Source organism: Zootermopsis nevadensis, unplaced genomic scaffold (assembly GCF_977971745.1).
Source record: "Zootermopsis nevadensis isolate Lab colony 2312 unplaced genomic scaffold, Znev_1.0 Znev_ptg000021l, whole genome shotgun sequence".
NCBI classification, from domain to species: domain Eukaryota; kingdom Metazoa; phylum Arthropoda; class Insecta; order Blattodea; family Termopsidae; genus Zootermopsis; species Zootermopsis nevadensis.
This window is the reverse complement of record NW_028259153.1, coordinates 3995681-4018384: the sequence shown is the minus strand read 5'-3', so window position 1 is coordinate 4018384 and position 22704 is coordinate 3995681.

The window sequence follows — 22704 nt, the reverse complement described above, 5'->3', positions numbered from 1 at the left end:
TAGCAATTCCGGAAAGAACGCCTGTGTACCGGGTGTAGTTTCTTAGTCGGGACGTACCGATTTCAAATCTAGGCCCACAGACCCGGTTTCTCCGTGGAATCCCAACAATTACTCCATTCACACACAGAAGAAGGCAATGGCAAACCACTTCTGGATCATCTGCCAAGAACGTATATGAACAGGTCCCAGTCCGAGAAAAGGATGGAAGGATCCTGTTCATATGGACCTGTCGTCAGACAGAACACTAAATAATAATAAGATGAGGTGGTCTAGCGGTTAGAACGCTGGCCTTGTAATCCTGGAGTCTCGGGTTAGATTCCCGGCGGTGCCCGAATTTATAACTTGTGTTGGGCAAGGCCGTGGTCTAGGCAACACGGAGTTTTCCTCCGGGGGCTTCCCCGGTTTCTCCGTGGCATCCCATTCACACACAGAAGAAGGCAATGGCAAACCACTTCTGGATCATCTGCCAAGAACGTATATGAACAGGTCCCAGTCGGAGAAAAGGATGGAAGGATCCTGTTCATATGGACCTGTCGTCAGACAGAACACTAAATAAATAAATAATAGGACAAACACAACTGATCGATATACAATGAATTACGAAAGGTACACATTTTAATTATGTTCTTTTCTCAAAGGACATTTAATTCAAATCTGCAGTGTTTAGTTGAAAGACTTTATATTAATCGCAGGAACAAATATGAATCAAGAGCTCACTCTAGTGTAAAATTAATAACTTACATGTTTGAATTGTTCAGCAGTGCAAACAGCATAAGAACATATCTTCCATGTTTTCAGTCGTAATTTCTGAACAGGTGTGGAACACCAAGGGAGATGTGGCGTCTATGTGTGACCATTTTACAGATATGCTCAGTAAAGTTGCTGACAAATACAATATCGATTATGAGCCCTTGTTTATCGTTGAGGATGAAGAGTCAGGTGTTTACGTCTTACTGAATGTTTATAATGTGATGGATACAGTGTTAAAAGTTTATTTATCTTCCTCAATACAAGATAATCCATCAAACTTCTAGGAGGAGTGACACCTTGGCCACCAGTTAATAGTTGTTCACTATCTCCTGAACAAATATATGAAGTATTAACGGTGATAAAGGACAAGGGCACGAAGTCAGCACCCTTAAGTCGAACAGAAATGGTCGTCTTCGGAAAATATTTGTTATGAGATTGCATGAAAAACTGACAATGAAATTAGCCAGAATTATGTCATTGGTGGAGTTGATAAAATTTAAGACTTCCATGCAGAGTAATATAGCAAAAATCTTATGACGTTTCGGTAGAAAGATCAAAAGTTATGGAAGTTAAGGTGTCCGCTGCAGTCGCCTGCGAAGTTATAGATCGAGGACAGTCTCTCCCAGATTTAAGGAAGCCACCGCCTCTTATGCAACTCGAATGATCTTTAATTTTTCACAAAAGTTTGTCACCGGACCACATGACGACTGAGGTAATATCACATCCCATTTATTTAATTTACAATTTAAAAAATTCACATCTACGCCTAGGTATTGTATATAGTTCTTTTATTTAAGTTTCAAAACTGAAAGGTATTAATTTTTCCCCATTAATCTCATACTAATTGCAGCCATTACTCTTTTCTCTCATAGTTCGTGTTTACATTCTCCAATGTTGTGTAAATGTTGCTTCAAAATGATAATAAAACCACTTTAAATATAAATTCCAACACAAACTGTGGGTGGCAATGACGAAATATTTGTGAGTTTTGATGATCTCAGGGCGGAGACAATGAAGATGATTGTCTTCTGGCGTATTGCGTCGTGTAGTGTGGTGAAAGTTATCGACGTTTGAAATATGGTTGCTGCCTCCGTCACCATGGCCTATTTGCCTTGTTGATGGAAGCAGCAAGTACTCTGAAACGTCGGTAAACTAGAATACAAGGCGAAACATCCAAGAAGATGGATTTGCTTTTAATATAAACGCTGTTTATTGTGTAGTTTAACCTAGAATATCAGTTTTCGAAAAAAATGCATTTTACCTTTGATTGAATGAACAAAATGTAGACAAGAAAAGCCCCGATCAAAGTTTTTCTTGTGTAACATTTGGTTTCTGTCTTAAAGCAATTTAGGCGCTGTCTTCGGGGAAAAAGGGAATCCCACCTTTGGAAAGGAATTAGGCACGTTCTTAAACTGCTGATTATGTGCCTTTTTCATTTATGAAAACAGCCCTGTCTCTCGTACTTCATTCTTTTAAACATCATACATATTAATTAATGTTACTAATGTATTAATGTCAGTGACAACGAAACCAATACCGAGGCCCAGGGAAAGATTAATTAGCGAGAGCCCTTAAGAAAAAAACGAATTCAAGGCATTTTAATTGATTTCTGTTTTAATTTTAACGATTTGAAACTACTTCTCTAAAACTGACTCTCCAGACTGATCCAGGTTTGCCTTATATTAGCTGTAAATCTTAAAGTGGGTAATCATTTCATTGACGACATAGTTTAACAGAAATTTTGTACAACGGCCAGAAAGGTAGTTAGACCCTAATGACAATTGAAAACAATCTATGCCTACGTAATAATTTAAACAGCAATTATTTGGAAAGCTGTATGCCAGCAAGCGTTGAAACAGATTAATCTGTAGTCTGGCAAAATACTAAAAAGTATAAATGAAATTATCGCTTACCGTAAAAATATATTTCTTTAATTTCTTTCTATAATTGAGTGAACCTAAGATTTGTGCACAGTCCAGAAGAGAATATGCCATTCTATATTGATATAATTACCAATCCCATCATTGGCTCTTGTGTCATTGTTGTTCTGACACATGCCTTTGCAGTTTTAGCATCGAAAAGGTTTTATGAAACGTGCAGTGGCACCAAGAACACTCATAGTTATTCTGAGTAGAATAAAAATGTCTGTTAAACTTCACACGTTTTCTTTTGTCAGGAATACCATAAGGAATTACTGAACTTGACGATTGAAATTATTCAAACATCACGGAGTAAATATAATCACAATCGTTATCTATAGATAAGACAATTTCAAAAACCTTAGCAATGTGTCAGGTGTTTTATTTTTGAGATTTTTTTTTCAGATTTGACGTTTCAAACACGAAACAAATTTATCAACAAATTCGGCAAAAGTTTATAATCGAGTTTCTAAATTTGATTTAGTTTATGTCTGAGGGGAAGAGACCGCTGGGGAGACCTAGACGTAGATGGGAGGATAATGTCAGGCGGAATCTATGGGAGATAGGAGTTGAAGGAAACTGGATTTTGTTGACCCAGGACAGGGTCAGGTGGAGGGCTTTGGTTAATTCGGTGATGAACCTTCGGGTTCCCTAAGCCATCTAGTTGGTTGGGTCCACTATATGGGAAGCCTGAGGGGAAGAGACCGCTGGGGAGACCTAGACGTAGATGGGAGGATAATGTCAGGCGGGATCTATGGGAGATAGGAGTTGAAGGAGACTGGATTTTGTTGGCCCAGGACAGGGTCCGGTGGAGGGCTTTGGTTAATTCGGTGATGAAACTTTGGATTCTGTAAGCCATCTAGTAAGTTAGCTACGTTAAAATACTATATTCTAAAATAATTTTCTGACTTTGCTATAGGTTCGTCACCATTCTAGTAATCAAACTTCCTGTTTCTGAGCATAGTAATTTCTCTTTGAATGCCAAACAAATGCCTGCAAATTCACGAGGCTCTTCCAATGCAGTCTCAGATCGACTTGAATAATTCTCTTCTAGCGAAGCAACGAATTTTCGCAGATGAATCAAGGATTTGTGTAAATGAGTTTCAACATTTTGCCAAAAGACTTATTCTATCCACACGAGAAGAAATGTCATGCTACCTAGTGAACGACAGAACAATTTCTAGATTTTTATTTTGTTTGTGACCGATTCACAAAGAACATTAAATTGGATCTTTGAGAGATAGGGTGTGAACTAGATCAGTGGTATTCAACCTGGGGTACGCGAAGACATCTTAGGAGGTACGTGAAATTTAAAAAAATATATATTATTTTATGATAAACACTGAATAATCAGTAATGTAATTTATTTAATTTATTTTAGATGTAGATTATATACTATGTATAACTTGAAATATACACCAACAATTTTGGGGGTACAAAGTTGAAGAGAAATTATATCTGGGGGTACGCGAACAAAAAAGGTTGAATACCACTGAACTAGATTATTCTTAGTCAGGATAGGACTTTTGTCGGGGTGTAGTGAACACTGTAAGAATCCGCCTGGAACCATAACATAATGACAATTTTTGACTAACTGAGCGACTGTCAGCTTCTGAAGGAGGATTATTTTTCATGTGGTTTGATATCATATTTGCTTTTGAAATATGTTGATAAATCTGATATCGTATACTTGCATTTCAAGGAAACTGTGTCGTGGTGTAGAAATAGTAGTCTGTGTGTATTGGGTGTGGTAGCATTCACAGGGGACGCGCGACGCATCACGTAGAATGATGTGCTGGAAATTGGCCCTCCCGATGCGGGTAGCCCGTAGCTGCCATTAAGGGTCACTGTGAGGTGCGATAGAGGTCATCATAGAGTGGATCCTACTACCTGCATTGGCGGCGGGGTGTGGTGTGGGGTGAGTGGAGGGGAGCTTTATACCGCCCTGAACATGAATTACACTCCGGAGGTGTGGAGAGCACGTGAGTGGTTTCTGAAACTCCGTGTTTGTACTGCAGCAGAAGGAGTTGTATTCAACGTTCAGCATTTCAGGTCCTTTAGAGCGGGTAGGTTTTGAAAGCGATCCTACAGAACTGCTTTGCGTTGGGGAGATCTTGGTTTAATCCCACATCTTAATCGGAGTGTCTCGTGGATTTTCAGTTTACTGAAAGGGATGCTGGAAGCAGTGGCGGATTTTCAGATACTGTTAACTTATTTTTTACCGTAGAACTATATGTCCAAATTCTCACTCATTCTGCCTACTTTTGAAGTTTTATATGCTAAGTAATTTATAACAAATATTTCTTATTAAGTGGGTCATCATCACATGGTGGATGGAAAAACGTTCAGGACACATATAGGGTAGCTTAGAATGTACTGAACAAGTAGTGTTGGAGATCGGATAGGAGGCGGTCCTTAGCTTAGGAACTGTTCTGCGGAGGAAGAACAGGACATCAATAACTTGCATTTTAATAAAATATCCCAACGCCCAGAACAGGGTTAAGTGGTTGCTTTTTGTGAAACTTGATTTTGATAAAATACGGAGTACTTGTTCACTGTATAAGAAGTCATCCGCTTGTTTATAACAATCTGATAATTGAAATTATTTATTATATTTACCTGTTTATTAACTTCTGGATACATGATAATATTTATAATTGTCTTATTTCTCCAATCCAACTTTCAGAATTTTTATGTATTAATACAGTTTGAGTAATATAGTATAGAAATATGAATTAAAATGTGACATATCTGTAATTATTTCACAGGAAATAATGTTTCTTGTCTTATGGATTGTTGAGCCGTGTAGTTTGGTGGACATTTACAGATATTTTAGAGGTGATTGCTGTTTCTGCCATCGTCCTGATGATGGAGGCAGCAAACACCTATGGAATGCCTATAAATTTCTACTACATTCCGCAACAACTCAGAAACCAGTCATCGTCATACTCGGTTCCGTGAGAACCTCAAATCTCACTTAGTGCTTCCTACGTGTCTATTATTCGATCTCCGTACAGTTTCAGATTATGTGACGTGTGGTACAATGCCATTATGTAAATGGGACCATATAATTACTTCTACTTTGCCTTAAAATAATTCTTGGTGGTAAGTATGCGTTAGTTTTCTTGTCACAGATTTTGCAGTATTGAAGTTCCGCGACTGTTATATGAACATTTGCATAATTCTGTAGCTTTTTCTCTAGAGTAGTCTACTGAGCAGCAATCAGTTGCTATTCGTCGGTTAGCAGTGGCCTGTCTCTACGACTCTCCCGAGTGCCACACACAAGACAATCTATGGCGAGCGTGTAGTGGAATATCAAATTTTCTACTGGTATTGTAACATGTGCAACCCTGTGACATTGAGGGAGTGGAATTTATTATACTGCAGCGCGTGTTATTGACTAGAGAAAGTTGAAAGAATAAGAAGAAGAACAAGAGGTAATGCATGCACACAGAGGGCGAGGTCACGACCTTTGTTACAAACTTAGCTCCGGGTCACCAATTTTGAAGTTTTCGATGTCACCGCAGGGAGGAATCAGTGAATGAGATGCACACAGCTATAATAAAAGTTTCTTTATGTTTCTATTTCCTTCCGATAAACCAGATTTCGTCTTTGTCTGTAATTGCATTTATTAAATAAGGATGCTGTGTGATTGTAAATTACTTAGAACATTTTAACTTTATTCCCATTAATCTCGTCGAATGTCGTGGTTTAGTGGTTGAAAATCCTGCATCTTTCATTTAAGTGTTTAATTCGATCATTGGAGCAGTCACCATCAATTATGTTTTTAGATTAATGATTTTACTCACTTCCTACTGGTAAGTCCTAGGGAAATTCTATAAAATAGGCCACAGCCCCTTCCTTCTACATCGTTTTCAATTGAAAATTGGGAATAATTTTTGCATTGGACTCTACATGACAAATAGGGTTGGTAAACAGTCATTACGTGATGTAAAGAATTAAGCCAGACAAAGAAAGTTACAAATTGGATATAAACTGAAAACCTCTTACGTTAATTATCTTTTTTTAAATTCTTGCTGCTCCCAAGTGCATTCTAAATGACATGGAATTTTTTTAAAAGCTATTGAATAGTATAAGCATAGCTATTCATGAGATGGTAAAGTTGCGTCATATTGTGATATAATAAATATATATTTAAATCTTGTCCGTCTAATCACAATAAAGTCTTATTAAATATTAAAATATTACAATAATTAACATTTAAAATATTTAAAATATTAAATGATGTTCTTTATCGAAATATTCGATTTACATTAGACTATCATTTAATATTTTAAATATTTTAAATGTTAATTATTGTAATATTTTAATATTTAATAAGACTTTATTGTGATTAGACGGACAATATTTTAATATATAGTATAAGCATAATAAAAAATGCAGTCCGCAAGGGGTACATAGACATTCTAATGTCATTCTCTACTGGTGAGTCACCTGTTACCAGAAGTGGAGCGTCCTTGCGTCTCCGGGTACATAGGCTACTAGATGAGCAGTCACTGAAATCTGACAAAGGACGTCCTCAAGTTCGGGCTATGGGCTTTGAGGTTTCAACTTTCAACACCTCACCATACAATTGTAGCATATTTTTAAATGTATCCAGTGGGACATGTACACACGAGAGAGTAAGTTATAAAATAAGAAGCAGTGTATATTTGGGCAGACAGCAAATATTCAGAATTCGCCATAATAAAATCCCATGAAATATTTAAAATATTTCACGCATTTTCAAATATAGATTGTCTACCCATTTCTTGTAGATTAATGTCCTACCGAGATTTGACATCGTGTGTACTCGTACATTGCAGACTTTTCGGAGGAATACAAAACGGGCTCACAAAAATATTATCATTGAAATTTATAAGATAGTGTAGTTGCGTCATATTGTGACTTATTAAATTAAAATTACATTATTTGGTTATTCCGTCAAATCACAATGTATTTAAAAATAAGATAATTATTTTAATTATCTTATTTTAAATAATTATCTTATTTAAGTTAAATAATTATCTTATTTTAAATACATTGTGATTTGACGAAATAACCAAATAATTTAATTTTAATTCATTGAAATTTAATTTTACTTCAACTTATTATTCTTTAACTTCATCGTGGACCTGTCATGTTAAACACATATAGGTCGATTTCTGCTAGGATGCTGTATCGATGTTTTTATCAGAGTGTGTTTTAAGCCTGGCTACATTTGTCGAACTAGAGAGCAAAAACAGAAGAGAGTATTAGGAAAAAGAGGGGAAACAGAGAGAGAAAGTGTGGAATCAAGGAGGGCGCTGAACTAACGAAGCGTAATCTTTGTGATCAAAAGAGGGTGGAAGTCCTGGGCAAACCAGCTGTAACGAAACCCCTACGTTGAAACGCATGGTTGGTTGCTAGGAATTTCCTACTTCTTTGGACTACAAACGTCTTTTTCCCTTCTACCTTCTGTTTACTTCTTCAAAAACTCCTTGGTAACAAGCCACAACTGGAAACACAAGCAAGATGTAGTTTCCTGTCCCACCGTGCTGTTACACATAACCTAAACCTAATTGTCGTTACTAACTCGTCTCTCGTTCTTTTCCACTTCACTTACAGCAGAAAACCACCTTCACTGGTCGGTCAATTATCAAGTTTGTTTTACGAGATCTTTTGAACTCTTCGCAAGGATTTTATACTGTAGTATCGAACGTACCTGTTCCATACTTCGGTGTTTCTTAAAATAAGCTGCACTGAAATATTTAAATTGGTTGTTTATTGATCAGGTTTCTAATTATATTTGCCGTGGCCTCACGTAATTCTCATTTGATATATTAAACTATTTCTAACTAATGATATAATTTATATATAATATAAGAATTGGGAATGGTCTTTTAGCTGACAGATCAGAGATTGATAAACGAAAAACACTACACGGACTAAAGGATGGCAGATATTACAAGAAATTTCCCTGCAGAAATGCATTCAAACCTTTAATTTTGACAATTGAATAAAATTTTTGGATATTATCCATCGTCTAGTAAATATAAAACGTAAAAACGACGTTTCGGAGATGGGACTCTATCTCCGTCTTCAGGTTCCTACACAGTTGGGCCCACTAGATAGAGCTAATCCCTATCCCCGGACAAAGTAAAAAGTGAAAGTCCCAGAATAAAAAGGCATTACCACACCATCCATCCGAAACGTCGTTTTTTACGTTTTATATTTACTAGACGATGGATAATATCCAAAAATTTTATTCAATTGACTCTTCACCATCGTCAAGAAGTTTTAGACTTTAATTTTGACTTTACTCTGAGCACAAAAATTAGAAGAATTTAAATTATAGGTAATTTTAAATATTCCCGAGAATTTCTGGATTCTGTGTTTCGATATTTCTTTACATATACATTTCGGCACTTTTCCATTTTCTCCTGGGGATTATTTGATTTTTCGACGAAAATGTGCGTGTTGCACCACATTATACACTAGCAGAAGTATTTATTTTTTCTCAGTGTTTGAAAATAAGCTTTACTTTAATAATTAAAATAATTATTTTTTATTTCATATATATTCATTAACTCTTTTTAAATATTTGTAATCACGTGTAAGACTATATTAGGTTAATTTTCGTACATGCTTATGTAAGAAATTTTATTAACAACATTACAAGGTAAAATATACGAAAACACAGACACATTGGTAGACGATGCTAAGCTTTACATGTAATCTAAAATCCAGCGTTGTTCTTATTGAAGAAATCTGGTAACAATTTATAATGTATGCAATACCATTTTATTTCATCTATACACAAGACAGCTGATCCTCAGAGCAACTTTCGAATTAGGTGCTTCACCAAGCGCTCTCTTTCGTGGGGGGAAACCCACAGAGTCAAACAAACTAAACTGATTATTTGGAGCCAAGCTGTGTTTTTATTAAACCAAACTCAGTATTTGCTGATATTGTAGAGTGGAGTATAAGAAGATAGTCATGATTCGAATGAAGAATCTCAAAAAGAGAAGGGATGATGAGTTGAAGTTGAAGGAAATTTCTCCCCCTATTCTTATAGATTATTGGGGGCAAACATAAGCATAGAGGGGTTGCAGAAAATTTCAGTTAATTCAATTACTTTCTTCCACTCTCCGAGGAAAAAGTCAAAGAACATCTTTCGTGTTTCTGATGTTGAAGTACCTGCTGTCTCTCTGTCTTTCTATCACCACAAACTCTATATCGTGGCTTTGTGAAATTTACTCTGAAGTTACGGAAGAAACCTTGACCCACATTGGAGGAAATTGAGTTATTTTAACAACCACGTATCAGTTATTAATATTAGTGCATTAAATGATGACGGTGGCGCCGTTAGGAATGTCAAAGCGGGCAAGTAATTATGGATTATTTTAAAACAACTTATTTTTAGAGGAAAACGAGAAAAGTATGAAGTATGTATATTCGAGAATAATAAATATCTACTGTACCACAGCAGGAGTCCGATAATATACCGGTTTTTTAAATGAACTTTTTGAAGTAATGAAGCTGTTTTGTCTACTAAAGCAGTCACGTGAACACATGCCAAAGACTCGCCAAAACGGCTACGGAAACCTATGAAATGCTAAAGCAAGCATTTGGGGAGTCCGCAATGGGTCGTGCACAAACTTTTGTGTGGCATTCACGTTTTAAAAATGGCCGAACCTCTGTCGATGATGACGAGCGTTCTGGACGACCATCTTCGAGCACAACGCCCGAAAATGTTACGAAGATTCGGCAGGCCATTCACGAAGATCGACGTCGTACCATCAACGACTTGTGCGACATTGTTGGTATAGGCTATGGGACCTGTCAGCTGATTCTAAAGGAAGAACTCCACATGCGACGCATCCTGTCTGAGGACCAGAAGCAGAATCGACTTCTCGTTTGTCAGGAGCTCAAAGATCTTGCAAGAACCGACCCCAACTTCCTTTCTAAGCTCCGTGTGACTTCTTCCTCTTCCCAAAGATGAAAATTCAGCTAAAGGGAAGGAGATTTGAGACGATAGAAGAGATTCAGGCAGAATCGCAAATGGTTCTTGACAGGCTGACAAAGAAAGATTTCCAGGGATGCTTCCAGGCTTGGCAGCGGCGCTGGGATCGTTGTGGTCACTCCCAGGGGAACTACGTCGAGGGTGATGGATGATTTTAATACCTGAGATAAGTGTACGGGTTTTTATAGGCGCAGTCTTGAAACTTTCCGATCGCACCTCGTATGCCGGTTTACACTTTCTTGATTTTTACCAGCCTTGTGCAAAATCGTTCTCTAAGCATGCATTAAACGGTTACTGAATAACGGAAAAACATTAGACGTATGTTTATTTTGCACTATATTAGTGAATATATTCGCTTAAATACATTATCAGGGACGGAGAAATGGCGAAATGCCACTTGATGATCCTGTTCCAATTACGACGTTTATGAATCTCAGAAAAAGAGTAATTTCGCGCTTTTATTGAAATGAACAATTATTTAACCAATGTTTCTCAGGCGCATTTAAGTTTGTCGTGGCAAGATGCTTATTTGATCCGAATGGAGAGATATATAACAAGGTTATACAAACGTCTGTGATGTAGGAAAAATTCGAACCCAAAATTTCAGCTGTCTATTTGAATAACAAAGTCCTAAATTGGTGTCCGTCGCACGCCCTATAAGGTTAATCTTCCTTACGAAAATTTATCAAAATTATCATGTCACTTTTCTCCTGTAGTCCTCCCGAAATTCATAACTGTTCATTTTTCTATGTGTCCTAATTTCTTATTGAAAATAGCTTAAGTTCTCTGCTGATGTAATTATTAATTCATGCCATGTGAACCACTGGTTGATAATCATCTCCTCATCCCCCTTTCAGCACATGTACGGAATTCTGAGAGGGAATTAAATCTAAATTGGAAGAGGGCTGTTGAAATTTTTACTACTGCTCAAACACAGCATTGCTGTTACATGCGGAGGGGAGGGGGCTTTGTCTCATTTGAGGTCAGTTCAATCACTGGGCAATCAATGAACAAATCAATCAGTAGAAAGAGGGGTAGGCTTGCAATGAGTCATCCCCGGAATAAAATCGACTGTTTGTTAATGCGTGGGCGACACATATGAGTAGCAACCGTTGATTGCCTCAGTCCGATTCAAAGCGAAGTTGACGGCCCTGCGTACGCCGTACTTCCAATTAAAGATGGGGTGTGTCAATCTTCGGTTTATAACCAACTTCATGGAATGGACAATCGCTCTGATTATTAACAAATTCGCCGTCTTTTAAGGGATCCGACGATTAATTAAAGTTTCAGTCCGCCAAACGTCACGATTCTGTATCAGATTAATCCAGTCCACAACTTATTTCCGTAAGTTTCGTCTGTCTTTCCAACTGATCTTAGGTCTCTTCCGAGTACTCTCGTTCGATCAGGCTTAGAACTACAAATCTTTACTGATATCTCATATTTTCGATGTGTGCTTAAGGCTCTGTCGTGCTCATCTCATTATCCTTAATATGATAATACTTATATTTGGTGCAGAGTACAATTTATGAAGCTCCGTATTATGAAAACTCCTTCGCCATCCTCTTTAGTCCAGATATTGCCCTCAGTACACATCGCGAACACATGCAGTTTTCTTTCTCTCAGTAATTTAATTGTGAGAGATAAAGTTTCACACGTACACGAAACTATAAATAAAATGTATACTTTCACATAATTTATCTTTAAATCTTTAGATAACATCCGATGAGAACAATTCTGAACTCAATGGTAGCAGACATTTCCCAAATGCCAACTGTTCATAATTTCTTCCAGAATACAATTTTGATTTGTAACCGTGACTTTTACGAAGGATATATGAAAGCTGCGACTGAGGGGCTCTAATTAGTCAAGCGTCCAACACAATATTAAGATTTCCTTGGTGTGCGTCTTGGTAAGTTAGGACTGTGGCCCTCTCCATTGGATCCGCGAGGTCTTTGTATTCAACATACCTGAGCCTTACTAGTAAATATTCCACAAATGCTTTAATTTTTAACGCATCTCCCTGATATCATATCTAAGTCAGTAAAGAAAAGTTCCAGCCCCGGCCGTGCTTTATCCCCCGTAAAAGACCCCGGTACCCATTGGATAGGAGGCTGGGTGGGCCCCAGAGCCGGTCTGGACGCAGAGATTAGAGGAAAAATTCTCTGCCCCCGTCGGTGTTCGAACCACAGTTGTCCAGCCCGTAGCTGACTGAGATATCCTGGCTTCATATAAAAGTCAGTAAACACATATACAGTGTTTTTATTAATTACACGTTCTGAAGCTGGGCCACTTAGTCTGAAATACTTCTGTATCAAATCCAGTCCTTTTGTCCGCCCCAAGTCGGAGTGCAGTTTTTAAGGACGGTCGTACTCTTCAGTATTCCGCAATAACAGGGTTTCGTGTTAACTGGAAATAAAAGTCCCATGTAGGACACTTTTTTTTTGATGTTTTGAGCGTAAAACAGTACCGTATTGTCAAATTTGAAAACAGTGTGTCGCGAGATATGGAAGAATATAATACAGTTTGATATTTGTGGACGGTGCCGCTAGTAACAGCGAACTACGAATATTTCTCGTCACTAATACATGTTATTACATTAATTGTTCTTACCTTAAATCACAAAAGATGTTCAAAGTGACTTCCTTGTGCTCGCAGGTAACTTCACATCTCGTTAACATGTTTCGAAATACTCGACGAAGCTTCTGTAATTCCTTATTTAAGCTGTTGCCAATTCCTCTCAATGTCATCATCCTCCCTACCTCTTTATTCCAGCGTTTATATAACTGTTACGTAATAAGTTTCTAATTTATCTTGTTTCTTCAATTTTCCGACATCTCTAACGGGTTCTTGTTGGTATTTACATTTCTGGACTCTTATTCTACATCTATAAACTCTCTTGACCAAATGATGGTCTGATCCACAGTCAGCTCCTCAGTGCGTCCTCACGTCCATAATACTAGAAGCATTCCTCCTGTCAATTAGCATATCGTCTATCTGATTATGCGTTGTACCATCCGGGGATGTCCAAGTATATTTGTGTGAGGGAAACATGTAGAAATGACTACCATATTTTTGTTTAGACTTTGATCATTATCATTAGTGTCAACATGTAAGCTGTGCTGTCCGATTGTGCAATGGTATAATTCCTCCCTGCATATCTAGGCATTGAAATCCCCCAATACCATCTTAATGCTGTATTAAGGTCTTCAAGGCACCTGCTTTAAACAGTGTCCTCACGTTCCAAGTACCAAATTCAATATCCATGTTCCTTTGCTTAGGTATTCCAATCCATTCCGAGGCATCTCGTGAGATTTTCAATAATTGATTTTTACGGGAGCGGTTTGAGACACCTTTCGTCTGGTCCCTAAGCATTGACCTGTCTGGAAAGGTTGGACCTACCAGTAGCTAAGCTACCGCCGGCGTAGCTCTCAGCTTCAAACAGGGCACGCAATCCCTACGCCACGTAAAGGCAGTGTCTCAAGGGAGAGAATATGATTTTCTCTGTTTATAATTTTAGTTTTGAATTTTTTGTTACCGTTACGCCTAATAGTTATTTTAAAATGCCTGATGACGTGAACATTGGCTTCCTGTGCGAAGTATAATATGAGGCAGCTTTATTTGTGACCGTCATTTTATTAGACCTTGACATGAAATCACGTATTGTACGCTCATCGGAACTAAATTGATTATTCTGCTTGCAGTGTACCGACAGACTGATTATATTTGTATGTCCGTCTCTGTGTTATGGACAAATTCCATCTCGATTTACTACGCATGCGTGGTTACAGTACATGCGAAAGGAACCCTCTTTTCACCATATCCAATTTTTCCAATACTAAATTATGATTAATGTAATCAAATCACAACAACTGAGTTTGAAAACTCATGAATAGAAGCTTCTGGGAGAGTAGTTTGAGGTGAATGAGCACATAATGTCATTGATTTCCCTTTCCTATACTCTTTGCTGTTTACCCCTTCCACAAAATTTCCTCTTCCAAAATTCCATCTATGTTCGTGAAATAGAAAAGGAAAAAAAATGCTCTAGAGCAGAGAAAGTGCGCATTGTTCGAATGGGTGCTCAATTACAATGCATTATTCACATTTGTACATGCATTACAACGACCGTATTGTGTGATATATTGAGCATGTTCGTGGATGTCCATTATGATTAGGCTAATTACTGAAAATGTGTTTGAAAATTGGTAGGAAGCAAATTGACTAACACACAAGGCCATTATAACAGGGATATTATGTTCTGGTGCTTTTATGAAGAACTGATGTTTAGGCATTTACGCAACAATGTCGCAAGAAATACGAGGTGAGATCGGAAAGTTTCACGACTGTGTCAATAGAGGGCGAACTGGATGTAGTACGAGCTTCTGCCGCTAGGGGGTGCGGCCTACATTCATAGTGAATCATCGAATTAGCATTTGTTTCTTAGTTACAGGCGTTTTGGTAGTGCATTATACCGACCCTCCTGCGATTTCGGAATGGCGTGTGCATCAAATTTTGCCAAAGACTCGCCAAAACGGCTACGGAAACCTATGAAATGCTAAAGCAAGCATTTGGGGAGTCCGCAATGGGTCGTGCACAAACTTTTGAGTGGCATTCACGTTTTAAAAATGGCCGAACCTCTGTCGATGATGACGAGCGTTCTGGACGACCATCTTCGAGCACAACGCCCGAAAATGTTACGAAGATTCGGCAGGCCATTCACGAAGACCGACGTCGTACCATCAACGACTTGTGCGACATTGTTGGGATAGGCTATGGGACCTGTCAGCTGATTCTAAAGGAAGAACTCCACATGCGACGCATCATGACAACGCGCCAGCGCACACCGCCCTCAAAGTTCGGCAGTTTTTGGCCTCAAACACCATGGCCGTCATCCCGCACCCTCCTTATTCGCCGTGTGACTTCTTCCTCTTCCCAAAGATGAAAATTCAGCTAAAGGGAAGGAGATTTGAGACGATAGAAGAGATTCAGGCAGAATCGCAGATGGTGCTTGACAGGCTGACAAAGAAAGATTTCCAGGGATGCTTCCAGGCTTGGAAGCGGCGCTGGGATCGCTGTGTTCACTCCCAGGGGAACTACTTCGAGGGTGATGGATGAATTTAATACCTGAGATAAGTGTACAGGTTTTTATACGCGCAGTCTGGAAACCTTTCGATCGCACCTCGTATACGTGGTATCTTTGACATGTTCTTTTGTCCGCATATAAGAATTTGAGAAACGTAGAAGGGATTTTCATGAAATTTTACGTCGGAATATTTACTAAAGTTTGCAAACATATTTCACTTTAAGCTAACATTGAAGAAAGTGAAGGACACTTTTTATAAATATTTACATAAGTTTCTATGTGCACAATTTTTAAGCAGAATTTGTGTGAGCTACTTTATAATAATATATTACCTCTATTCTCAAGTCATTGTGGGTATTCTCGTTAGCATTCTTATGAAACTAAAATTAATGTAGAGTTGGAAAATTTTTGAAGCCAGTGCATCCACAGTGTTTGTGTTCTGTAAGAGTTAATGAAATACAAATTTGGAAATTCTCATTTGCTTACCTCCAATTCAAGTGGAGACAAGTGTAAGAATACATATGTTGTACAGGCTATTAAACATATTTACATTATAATTAATTTCATGGTATATAAATATTATATTTACAATAACGTACCTTCGGAAAATTCACTCTTATAAACGAATAAAGTTCCGACTGTTCAGGAACTTTCACCACGTTCAAGGTCCGATTGCGATGCGTCACACAAGCTAATAATTATGCAACACTTTGTCACACTAATATCAGTCAGCATGCAAAATGATAAACAATTTAGGCCAATTTGTTTTAATGCATGTATGCATTACTCATGATAAGAGTCTTGAAACGTTTCAAAGTTTCTTCCTATAAATGCGTGGGATGGTATATATCGCAGGCAAATCTGTGAAACATGAAATACATTTAAACACTGAATTAATATTAACCGGAGCATGTAACAAAGTTAAAGGCCCAATTGAAGGCGGTTAAGTTTTGAAAGTTTCTGCTCATTTACTATAACATAGCTTCTTGGTATGTACGTCGTTTGCCCTAATCATTGGCCGAGACGAAAATGAGTAGTTAGTGAAAGTCATGGCATGTAAGTTAAGAGGGACAACACACTGTAATTAATGAAATTAATTTTCTATATTTTTCTACAGTGTTTTTTTTTCATTATTTCGTTCCTTATTTACATATTTGATAATCTGTCCCTTCTTGAAACTTTCCCTAAGTGTCTCACATGAGAAGCTAATCATCTCTTTATCTTCTTTTCTTTAATAAAAGTTTCGCTGTCGAATTGTAGTGTTCCACATTCAAGAATATTTTTTTGAAAAAAAAACACTAGCTCTGAATAGAAATATACTGTTTTATGATTCCATAACGAAAATATAGTGCAGTTTCGAGACAGTATCAATCTGTAGGAAAAATATATATATATTTTTTTTTGTGTTCTTGTTCGACGGTGAAGTAGATGTGACCTAGATACAGCAAAAAAGAACAGGCCCATGTGTTCCACTGGTTCAGTCGCAGCTGTGAGACAAATGTGAAGTTCCACCAGGGAGTTGTACTTCTATTTCGTCAGTGCAATAACCGAGTTCCCTCCCTCAACATTCCAGTTACCACAACCTGAGCGTCTTCTGAAATGAAGTCAGACCGAAACCAGCGCCTTTTCAAAAAAATAATTCTTTTCTCAGCTTGATCAGGGGAAAAGTAATGCAATGTGCAGTCGAAGCACACATACAAAAAATATGTATTTAGATGCGTATATACGTGTTAAACTTCTAAGTGCAAGTTCATTCTTCATAATCTGATAGTTGCTTGGTTGGTCAAAACATTCCCAGTCTTAAATGGAAACTGAAGGCTCGTTATCCTGTTCACTCATAGCTTATTGTTTTAATAAACACTTACAACCTGCTCGCAGAAGGCTGTTTATAGATGGGAGAATAATTTTTATTGTTATTCGTCTATTTATGACTACTTATATCCACTAATCTCTTACCTTCAGATATTCCGATCAAAATTGTGTACATATTTCTCCTCTCGTCTATGCGGGATACATTATTTTTAATTCATTTTAAATTCGTGATTCCTACAGAATTTTGTGAACAGGAAGAAATTACGAAGTTTTTCATGAAGATATCTCCAACCTCCAGTCACTTCACCTCTGTTTGGTTAAAATCCTTTCTTAAAATCCTGTTCTCACAGACACTCAGCGTACAGGATTTGAGGTTTCCGCGACCGTAAATTCGGAGATGGCTATCTTCTTGGGTTCAGCGTTCGTTGCACTGATAATGGAGGCAGCAAGGACTTCTGAAACGTTGGTAAACTTCTACCAGACTACACGGTGCAACGTCCCAAAAGACAGCCATCTTGATACTCAGTATTTGTTCTTACATTTATACGAGAGACTAAGTTTCCAGTTGACATGCATGAGTGTGGTCTTTATTTATGATGGAATAGTAGAAATTACAAGTTTTGAAACTTTCACGGCGACGGGATACATTGAAGTCTTGGTACCAGTCCCTGATGATAGAGGCAGCTAAAATTTCCGAAACACTGTAAACTAATTCCAATCTCATATGGCTGTGTGCCTGATGAAATTCTTCTCTAATTACATCTGATTGAAAAAAATAGTACTCAGGAGCATATTTGCATGTAAAAGTTAAAATAATTGATACATTTATGATCTTATGATTTATGCAGGCCACATAATCTTACTAGGTCAGTGAGATCTAGGATGCTGCATTTGACTGGGAATTTGGCTAGGATAGAATAACATAAAATGTAAACTGAATTTTCTGGAAAGATACTTGAAAAAATACATATTGAAAGAGTAAAATCTAGATGGAAAGAAAATATTATGATATGTCTTTGGGAGATATTCTGCGAAGAAGCTAGCTTATGAGCTTTTTGATTCGCGAGCTCTGCGGTGTAAAACTTTCGGTTAAACATACCGTTGTGCTTATTTATTTATTTAGTGTTCTGTCTGACGACAGGTCCATATGAACAGGATCCTTCCATCCTTTTCTCGGACTGGGACCTGTTCATATACGTTCTTGGCAGATGATCCAGAAGTGGTTTGCCATTGCCTTCTTCTGTGTGTGAATGGAGTAATTGTTGGGATGCCACGGAGAAACCGGGGAAGCCCCCGGAGGAAACCTCCGTGTTGCCTAGACCACGGCCTTGCCCAACACAAGTTATAAATTCGAACCCGAGACCCCAGGATTACAAGGCCAGCGTTCTAACCGCTAGACCACCTCATCTTATTATTATTTAGTGTTCTGTCTGACGACAGGTCCATATGAACAGGATCCTTCCATCCTTTTCTCGGACTGGGACCTGTTCAGATACGTTCTTGGCAGATGATCCAGAAGTGGTTTGCCATTGCCTTCTTCTGTGTGTGAATGGAGTAATTGTTGGGATGCCACGGAGAAACCGGGGAAGCCCCCGGAGGAAAACTCCGTGTTGCCTAGACCATGGCCTTGCTTATAAGGAGTAAATTTAAATTTGTGAATATTGCATTGAAAACGACTTGACTTATAATTTTATTTTATAATCTCGTTAAATAACCTAAGGAAGAAAACAGTTTTGTCTGTGACAACTGTTTTGTTGTGAAGTATACCAGATTCACGTTGCTTTAAATTTGTGAACACTCTGTATATGGAAAATATATGCATGAGACATCCTTGATACAGATGCTGCATGCAAAGATGTTAGCTGCATGCAATTACAAGACGCCTTATTGCCTGGAGCCACTGCAAAACGCAGAGCAGCTCGCCACAGCCTGTCACGAGGCGACGGGCGCAGACAAGTTGAAGCCAACTGACGAGGCACGGCTCGAGGCGGTGTCGTAGACCAGATTTCAACAACAAAAGACATTCGTTGGACAAGTATCACGCACCGGGAGGATCAGAAATGCTCACAGAATTTAGTGAGGTAATCTGAATGGTAGAGTGAGATTTTAGGTTCTCAAGGAGGCGGGTAAAATGGATGCCTTCCAGATTGTTCTGCCGTGTAGTGTGGTCGAAGTTTGTCACTGATTAAATCATCGCCCTGATGATGGATGCTGCAAGTACCTCTGAAACGACTGCAAACTTCTGACTACAAATCTCAACAACTCAGAAGGCACCCATCTGAATTGAAGATATCACAGGGTTTACAGCATTGATGGGTGGTATGTTAGAATTTATATGAGGATGTGAACTGAGTTCATCTGACTCAGAAAAATTCAACTCGGGAGGGGGGTTGTTTTGAGCACAGTAAAATGTATTCCAGGTACAAAAATGGCGGACTGATCGACTATAAACATTTATGGTGAATGGAAAGTTTCAATATATCACTTATGGAAAATAATGGAATACTTATTTCCATTCTTGTTAACGACTATTAACAGAATTGACTATATATTTATTATTATAATGAATATGTACGGCTTATTAATTTATTATATATATTTTAATGACCGGCTGGATGATGGAAACTAAAATGAGCTAAATATATTTATTTTGTACAGTCTATACACAAACGTTTGAAGTTTATTGGTGTTGTAAAAATTATATATTAAAACATTTTATTGTGTAAAATATTATATTAGCGCTCTTAATCGTAAATACGATTTTACATTATATTTTTTTAGCGCTTTTATTAAAACGACATGTTTCGACGGGTAATACCGTCGTCTTCAGGTTTTTATCAATTTAAAATATTTTAAAAACTATTAGATATTTGATGCAATATATTATAATGATCCGTAGTTCTGTTTGTAGCTTTCCATTTTCATGGTAAGTTGTTTATTGTAGTCAGACGTTATATTTATCTGTGGAATTAATGTTTAATTATTTTCTTGGAATGAGTATGAATTGACATAGGAAATAAATAAATAATCGTATAAATATCTATTAAAAATAGTAAACGAGGAACATACCAAGAGATGTTGTGTAGAGTAACGTGCGTCTGACAGCTGGTGAAGAGAATATGTATCTGGTGTAAGTATGTTGTTTGAGGGTTATTTATAAGTGAAAGTTGTTTCATGGGGTAGGGTCAAGGAACTGTATGACGTTGAAGATGGGATTGTTAAGGTGGATGTTGTTATCATTTAATGCAGTGTTTTGTCGTTTTAATAAAAACGCTAAAAAATTTAATGTAAAATCGTATTTACGATTAAGAGCGCTAATATAATATTTTACACAATAAAATGTTTTAATATTATATAATTTTTACAATACCAATAAACTTCAAACGTTTGTGTATTGACTGTAGAAAATAAATATATTTAATCAAACACAAACATGACGCATATAAGATACAAATTAAAATGAGCTGTTACAGTTCTTCATTATCTTCTTGTGGAAACAAAAGATTTGTTGTTAATGTAGATTGTGCAGTGTATTGAGACCTCAGAGCATAAATATTTAGCATTTGTTTGGTTTATTTAAATAAATTTGAAAGTTAGCAAACGGAAAAACTTCTAGGGTTATGTGATTCTTCTTCTTCCTCTGTGCTACAGCCCGGGGCGGGCTTTGTCTTCTCTTAGGGTTGTATGATTACTCATTCAAAAGCTTACTTCGCCCTGATATAAGACACAATTACAGTATTGCCAAAATACGATATTTTGGGTAACAATTTTTGAGCGTTAACACGCAAAGAAATGTTTTCAGACGTTGTGTAGAAGTAAATGTCTGGGCGAGAAAACGTCTTTCGTTGAAGTGATTTGTTTACTTGTTTTGTGATACTGGGATACTGGGAACGTCCCGTTCTTCAAGTGCCTGAGCACTGCGGGACCCAACTTTTTCGTTGGCTTGATCCATAGACATTCGGTAGGACTTCTTGGACGAGGGGTCGGCCAGTCGCAAGGCCTCTACCTGTACACAGGACAGCACAACACAACATCCATGGCTTGAGTGGGATTCGAACCCACGGTCCCAGCGACTAAGCGACACAAGGCCCACGCCTCAGACCGCGCTGTCTCTACGGACCCCTGACTTGCTTTGACTACCGATAAATGTTGTTGTTGAATGTGGAAGGTTTTGTTTACAAAACAGGCAGTAAAATTTGTCTATATACAGTCTGTCCCAAAAGGATATAAGCAAAAATTGAATGAATTGTTTAAAGACATGTTAATAAACCAAATCATTACGTACTTCAGCATTGGAACTTAGTGAATTAACAAATCTAATTTAGGTGTTCAAAATGGTCTCCGTTAGCTTCGTGGCGTAGCGGATTGCGGTGACTGACAAGCGGTCACGTAACTTGCTGTTGTGTTCACATATTTTTTTTATGTAAACCTCTTCAGAGCTGTGATCTGAAAGCAACTCCATAAAATAAACAACCTCTTGATGTAGACTACACGTGCTAAGACGTTTAGTGATGTAGTTTGACTGGTAAGAAACGCACGCAGCGCCAGTGGTGGAAAGAAAAAGTAAAATGATCTTATCGGTAGGACGTACCAGTGGTGAATCAAAACATTGCTTGAACGGGCGTCATTCTGATAAAAATATTATTTTCGTGTTTTCTTAATTCATGGTTCAGTTCGTTCGTATAAAGCTCAGATACAAATAATAGACTGAATTCCAGTATAAATGTCGTTCAGTGCCTATGAATTAAGTGGTGTCTAAGAAAAAATGTGCTCTATTAGTGCTACGACCTAGAGGATTGACTTTCATCAGTTGTGTCGGACCACCGCCCACAGTTTTCAACCCAACTCCACATGTAGAATCTTATTTGCTGGCTGGGAGGAGGCATCTGATGAAGTATTGGTGAGTACCACCAACAATATTTTCCCAAATACAGCAATGACGAAAGCGATATATAGGGTTAAATTTCCTGATGTTTATAAGCCATAATATGCCCAGATTCTGTTCTTATGTTCCTCGTATTGATTAGAAACAAGTTGATCAATAAAATAACAAGGGTCTATTGTGGTGTGTATACAGTGGATTGGTCATCCCATTGGTATCAGGACAAAAATACATTCAGATTGGGTCAAAATGTTGC